The sequence below is a fragment of the Onthophagus taurus genome, chromosome 2, assembly GCF_036711975.1.
Source record: "Onthophagus taurus isolate NC chromosome 2, IU_Otau_3.0, whole genome shotgun sequence".
In the NCBI taxonomy this organism is placed as follows: Eukaryota; Metazoa; Arthropoda; class Insecta; order Coleoptera; family Scarabaeidae; genus Onthophagus; species Onthophagus taurus.
This window is the reverse complement of record NC_091967.1, coordinates 20,388,676-20,395,427: the sequence shown is the minus strand read 5'-3', so window position 1 is coordinate 20,395,427 and position 6,752 is coordinate 20,388,676. Positions and strand designations below refer to the sequence as shown.

The window sequence follows — 6,752 nt, the reverse complement described above, 5'->3', positions numbered from 1 at the left end:
CGGCTATGCATTCTTTCTTCCACAATATTTATTGTGTATTTATCAGTGATGGACGCTGGGTAAATACCCAGCGGGTAGGTATTTCTAAAATGGGTATTTGTCCGGGTATTTACCCCGGTCCAGGGTAAACACCCAAATAGTACGTATAAAAGTGATACCAGTAAAAATATATCAGATTCAAAAAAAAAATGAAGGAGAAGATGATGAAATGGACTATGAAGACGAGGAATTATCAACAATCAAAGACGTATTATCATCAGACGAATCTGTCGTAATTTAAATTAGATCAAGTTATTATGATTACACTAGTCTACAAAAAAAAAATCATAAAATGTACATTTGACGCCACTGTATTTTTCTTATGTAGTTTGGTCCCCTAAACTCAAAAATCACATTTAAAACTTTTTCTATGGATACGTTTTGGAGCTATGAATTTTTTTTTTTTTTTAGAGGTACTTTGACTTTTTGCAGCATATCTCGAGTTAGAGATGACCGATCTGGTGGTGCTATTCATCAAATTAAAGAGTATTGTATAGCCAATAAATGGTATTAATGCTTATTCCAATCGGTTCGGTAGTTTTAAACTAATGGCCCATAATATGTGAAAAAAGAATTTTTTTTAGACAAAATGTGAACCAAAAATTCATTCAATATCCGTGTAGAGTCGCAGAAAAATTCTTTTTTACTTTCTATGTAATGCGATGAGAATCGGTGGAGAAATTACCAAAAATTATCATCTTCTATATGTGAGAGCACAGCTTTTTCTTGTACAAGAAATTCCGCGCAAGTATACCGTTAGAAATTTTTAGGTTTCATGTTTCATACGTTTCTGAGATTTTACGTATAGGAGCTATTCTATTCATCCCAATCTTTCGATTTAAAATAATTTCAAGATGGCTGCCACATCCAGTGTACCGGAAGTAGCCTACAACTTCGTTATTTTAAACGGAATACTGCAATTTTTATTGGATATTTGAATTGAAAAACGGTTTTTTTAATCAAAAATCGCAATACAAAATTCACTTAAACACCTTGGAGAGCCGCAAAAATTCCGTCTTATTTTTTACATAAGGTTTGTACTTTTACAATAGGAAGATGCCCAGGTTTTTCCTGTTTCTATATTTTTCGGTATTCCTAACGTATATTGCCGTTTTACTCAATGAATTAAGTTTACTTGAAAAAGGATATTTGAGGTACCAGTGCATTTTATTATTCTTGGAAAACTATCGGTTTTAGAACAAAGGTTCTTCGCACACAGGTTTGTCCCATCTTTTTTTACCTACTTGAACAATATTAAAATAAATACGTTTCTCGAGGACAAATGAAAAGGTTTTTTCCCGGAATGTTAAGAAAAAAGTGAGCATCATAAAAACCCCCACTGTACCGTAAGGGAAGGTTTCGTGGAGACTAAGATTGCTATAGTTATTCATTGGAGTTCCATATTCAGCGTTAAACAGTTGTTCACAAATTGTATCGTATAATATAGTTTAATTTCATGCTTGATTATAAAATGAGTAAAAGACAACGAATTTTTGAGTGTGAAAACGACCCCCTTAATTTCTGTTATGTGTGTGGTGAATATGTCGTCAAGAAAAACATACGTAAATTTACTAATTCGGTACAAGAAAATTATCTCCAATATTTTGGAATACCAGCTGAGAATCTTCAAGAACAATGGACACCAAGTTTTTTATGTCTTAATTGTCATATAAATCTTAGTGGATGGGCCTCCGGCGCGCCAGCGTATGTATTTCATGTTAAAAATAGTTTATAATTTATAACTTTTTTTAACGTTAGGCGGTACATGAAATTTGGCGTACCAATGATTTGGAAAGAACCACTTTGTCATACAACCGACTGCTACTTTTGCCTAAGTAAACAAACCGGAATTGGGAAAAATATGCGATGGGTTTATGCAAATGTACCATCTGTCACGTTTCCAGTTCCGCATTCAGATACACTTCCCATCCCCAACTGCCCTGATTTATCTCAGTCCTCAAGTACTGATACGTCAGATTTCCGAAGTGATTTAACTGAATGTCAAGGACAGCATGAACAGCATCTTCTAACACAGGAAGAACTGAATGATTGGGTGAGAGACTTGGAGCTTTCAAAGGAGAAAGCAGAATTACATGCATCTCGTATGAAGCAATATCACTTTTTGGATACGAGTGTTAAAGTAACATATTACAGAGACCGTGACAGGCCTTATACAAAGTATTATACGTCAACTGATAACATATGCTTTTGCAAAGACATTCCCGGTTTGTTCGAGGAGCTTGGCCAGCCTTATAAGGCACACGAGTGGCGGTTATTTATTGATAGCAATAAATGTAGTTTGAAAGCAGTTCTCTTGCATAATGGAAATGAAAAACCATCAATTCCGATCGCGCATGCTGTAAATACCAAAGAATCGTACGAAACAATGGTTAAACTATTAAAATCTGTTAATTACGAAGACCATGACTGGAAAGTTTGTGCCGATTTAAAAGTCACAGGCATGTTATGTGGTTTACAAAGCGGCTACACGAAATATTGTTGTTTCCTTTGTCTTTGGGACAGCCGCGCAAGGGAACACCATTATAAGAGGACGCAATGGCCTGAAAGAAAAAGCCACACCCTCGGCGAGGGCAACATTAAATACTTGCCTCTTATTAAAAAAGAAAACATCCTTCTACAGCCATTACATATTAAACTTGGACTCTTCAAGAATTTTGTGAAAGCGCTGGATATAGAAGGCCAAGCGTTTGCTTATTTAAGAACCTTATTTGAAAATCTTTCATTCGCAAAAATCAAGGAAGGTGTTTTCAACGGTCCACAAATAAAAAAACTTTTAAAAGATGACAAATTTCAAACCTATTTATCATCCGTTGAAGCTGCAGCCTGGAATTCGTTTCAGTTAATTGTTTCTGATTTTCTTGGAAACAATAAAAGCCCGAATTACGAGACAATTGTTGAAAATTTGCTTCAGAATTATGCAAAAATGGGTATAGATCATTATTATTATTATTCCGGGTATCCGTAAAGTACCAGCATCCCTGCAGGTTCCGAGTTAAGAGACATTTTGATTCAGAATAAAAAAACAATGAAGGAATGACACGTTTTTTATTCTGAATTTAATTTCGATGTACATTTCAAAAGCTATGGGGATGCAGGCAGTTTACAAATACACGTTATTTCATTATTTTCAGTTATACGTTTAATTTTATTTTAATTTTTTCCAACAGGTGTAAATATGTCTCTAAAAATTCATTTTTTACACTCACACTTAAATTTCTTCCCGGAGAATCTTGGTGACGTAAGTGACGAACATGGCGAAAGATTCCACCAACAAATGAAGAACATTGAGCGGCGTTATCAGGGAATTTGGGATGAAAGAATGATGGGAGACTATATCTGGTTCCTCATAAGAGAGACGGATTCTCAAATAAACAGAAGGCAAAGCGGGGGGCAAACTTATTTCTAAGACTTGTGCATACTATTTTATAAATACCTAAGTGTTACAATCAAAATAAACTGAATGAAGAACTGTATTTCGTGCTTTTTGAGAGAAATTACAGAAACAGGAAAAGCTGGATGTTGGCACTTTGACTCACAAATGATCATAATTTCGATATTTCTCTATAGGCTTTGGTCGTAAATATTGTCTTCCTATTGTAAAAGTACAAACTGTATGTAAAAAATAAGACGAAATTTTTGCGTTTCTCTTTTTGCGAGTGAATTTTGTATTGTCATTTTTGATTAAAAAAACCGTTTTTCAATTCAAATATCCAAGAAAAATTGCAGCATTCCGTTTAAAATAACGAAGTTGTAGGCTACTTCCGGTACACTAGATGTGGCAGCCGTCTTGAAATTATTTTAAATCGAAAGATTGGGATGAATAGCTCCTACACGTAAAATCTCAGAAACGTATGAACATGAAACCTAAAAATTTCTAACGGTCTAGTTGCGCGGAATTTTTTGTACAAGAAAAAGCTGTGCTCTCGCATATAGAAGATCATAATTTTTGGTAATTTCTCCACCGATTCTCATCCTGCGTACCTTATTTTCTTCTAAAAAGAGCAACCTTTACGTAGAAGGTAAAAAAGAATTTTTCTGCGACTCTACACGGATATTGAATGAATTTTTGGTTCACATTTTGTCTAAAAAAATCCTTTTTTTTCACATATTATGGGCCATTGTTTTAAAACTACCGAACCGATTGGAATAAGCATTAATACCATTTATTGGCTATACAATACTCTTTAATTTGATGAATAGCACCACCAGATCGGTCATCTCTAACTCGAGATATGCTGCAAATAATCAAAGTACCTCTAAAAAAAAAAAAAAATTCTTAGCTCCAAAACGTATCCATAGAAAAAATTTTAAATGTGATTTTTGAGTTTAGGGGACCAAACTACATAAGAAAAATACAGTGGCGTCAGATGTACATTTTATGATTTTTTTTTTGTAGACTAGTGTTATTATCATCAAGCAGCCCTCTACGTCCATTGTTGGACATAGACCTCCTCTATTCTGTTCCATTCGATTCTATTCTCTGCTGTCTGAATCCAATTTTTTGGTCATTCTTTTGACGTCTACTTCATCTGTTCGCTTGCGGTCTCCATTCAAGCAACCGTTTTGTCCACTACTCATTCTTCCTTCGCGCGACATGACCCGCCTAGTTCCACTTAAGCTTTGTCACAATGTTGACCATATCATTTATGCCAGTTCTTCTTCATAGGTCTTCATTTCATATGTAGTCCCTCAGAGTTACACCCAGGATCGATCTCTCCATCTATCTTTGCGTTACTTAGACCCTCCTGGCAGTGGCTACCGTTAATGTTAAAGTTTGGGAGCCATATGTCATAACAAAGAACACGCCTTTTTTGGCCTTTTCTCTTGAAGATGTCTCTAAGTTTCCCGTAGGCTGTCCATATGAGTGTGATCCTTCTGTTTAATTCGCTTGTTTGATTATCTCTCGATACACGAACCTCATAGCCAAGATATACATAACCCTCTCAATCTCACTATCCCCAATGTTGATGTTAGAGCTGGGAACAAGATTTGTCATAAATTTTGATTTCTCCTCGTTGATATTTAGCCCGACTCTTGCACACACCTCCAGTTGTTTAAATGCACTCTCCAGGACTGTGATGAACAAGTTGGGTTCATCACAAGTGTATCGCCTTGTTTTACTCACAATCAGTACTTTACTACTTTTACTCTCCTCAGAACTTTCATGCAATTTTACAGTCATTGTAGCATTCTTGTAGATATTATAAATAAGTTTGATATATCGATAATCGACTCTGCATTCTTGAAGTGCTGGCAAAACTGCCATCAACTCAGTTTAAATAAAATTTTATAAGTACCTGTAAATACCCATCTATGGTAAATACCCCCGGGTATATGTCCAGGAAATTTACCCTTAAAAATAAATACCCGGGTATTTAACAACACTGGTATTTATGGCCCTTTTTATCACACTTCCTGCACATCACTTCGGCCCCACACGTCTCTTGCTGGTGCTCAAACTCTTGATACCTATACACCTCTTTACATCAAAGAAATCAATGTAAACGAGCTCAACCCCACGGAACCCCACGTAGATCAAGAGCAGAGACTAAATCAAAATCTTTTGTTTGCATCAAAATTGGAATTTATTATTATATGAACACAAAATAAATAAATTCGAAGAAAACCTGCCCTCCGACAGCTTGCAAATTAAAATCCGAAACATAAATTCGATAATTATAATTACAATTATTAGTTCTCTTATTGCGCTTTCGGTGGCGCGAGTAGCCTAAATAAGTTTCATCAATTTTAATTTGAACATCAGCCATAATTTAATTAAGTGAAACATATGTATCTGACTACAAGCACCATTTCTACTACCTAATTAATGTTAGCCTAGAATTATGACAAAATCTTTAAATTTTTTTATTTTATCAATAATATAAGCCTTTAGGCTTTGCTGCAGCAAAATTATTATCGCGGTTTGTATATTTTTCTCGAGATAGTGAACTTTAGTTGGTTAAAATTATTTTAAAATTAATCTATTATTTCAGGAACACCCGCTACATATATTTTATCACTTTACACATCTAAATTTCAAATAAACAAAAATTTTATTATTCATTATAACTGACCTAAATCATACTTTAACATCACAACTTATTCATACTAAACAACATTTTCATTATAACTTTGAAGCTAATAATAATATATGTATAAAAATGGGTATAACAACATCAATGTTTATGTATTTTCAATTGGTATTTAATGCCTGTGGTATTTTGCCAGTGTATTCATTAAAAAAACAAGATGTGATATACAAAAATTTCTTTAAAGGTGTATCAATCGTTAATATCTTATGTTTACTGATTACTATGTGGAAATATCTAACACAACTAAAAATAGTGTATAATAGTTCTTACGAATATATAATTATTATTACATTGGCTCAAACATTATCGGCAAACATTTACTTCATTTACCAGTTTAATGTAAGTAAAACGAAAATTTGGGTTGATTTTTTAAATGGTTTAACTAAAATGGAAGCCGTAATTGGTTCAAAGAATAACTTTATTACGATATCAAGTTTATTTTTATTCATTTGGTTGATATTTATATTAGAATCTGTAATAAGCTATTATCCGACGTGGGATAATTACCCAGGTATACAACAATTTTTAATAGGATCGACGATCATTTACGCTACGGAAAGTATTTATTGGAGATTCAAAGAATTGGAGAGTATTTCAAAA

General features: G+C 34.0%; 1 long non-coding RNA gene across 1 annotated transcript; it reads left to right on the top strand.

The window, feature by feature from the left end:
• The first annotated feature begins 2,604 nt into the window (after positions 1–2,604).
• Positions 2,605–3,533, top strand: LOC139429052 (uncharacterized). Its single transcript, XR_011639757.1, has 2 exons — positions 2,605–2,987; positions 3,228–3,533. It is a non-coding gene; the product is annotated as an uncharacterized lncRNA (long non-coding RNA).
• Positions 3,534–6,752: the final 3,219 nt, after the last annotated feature.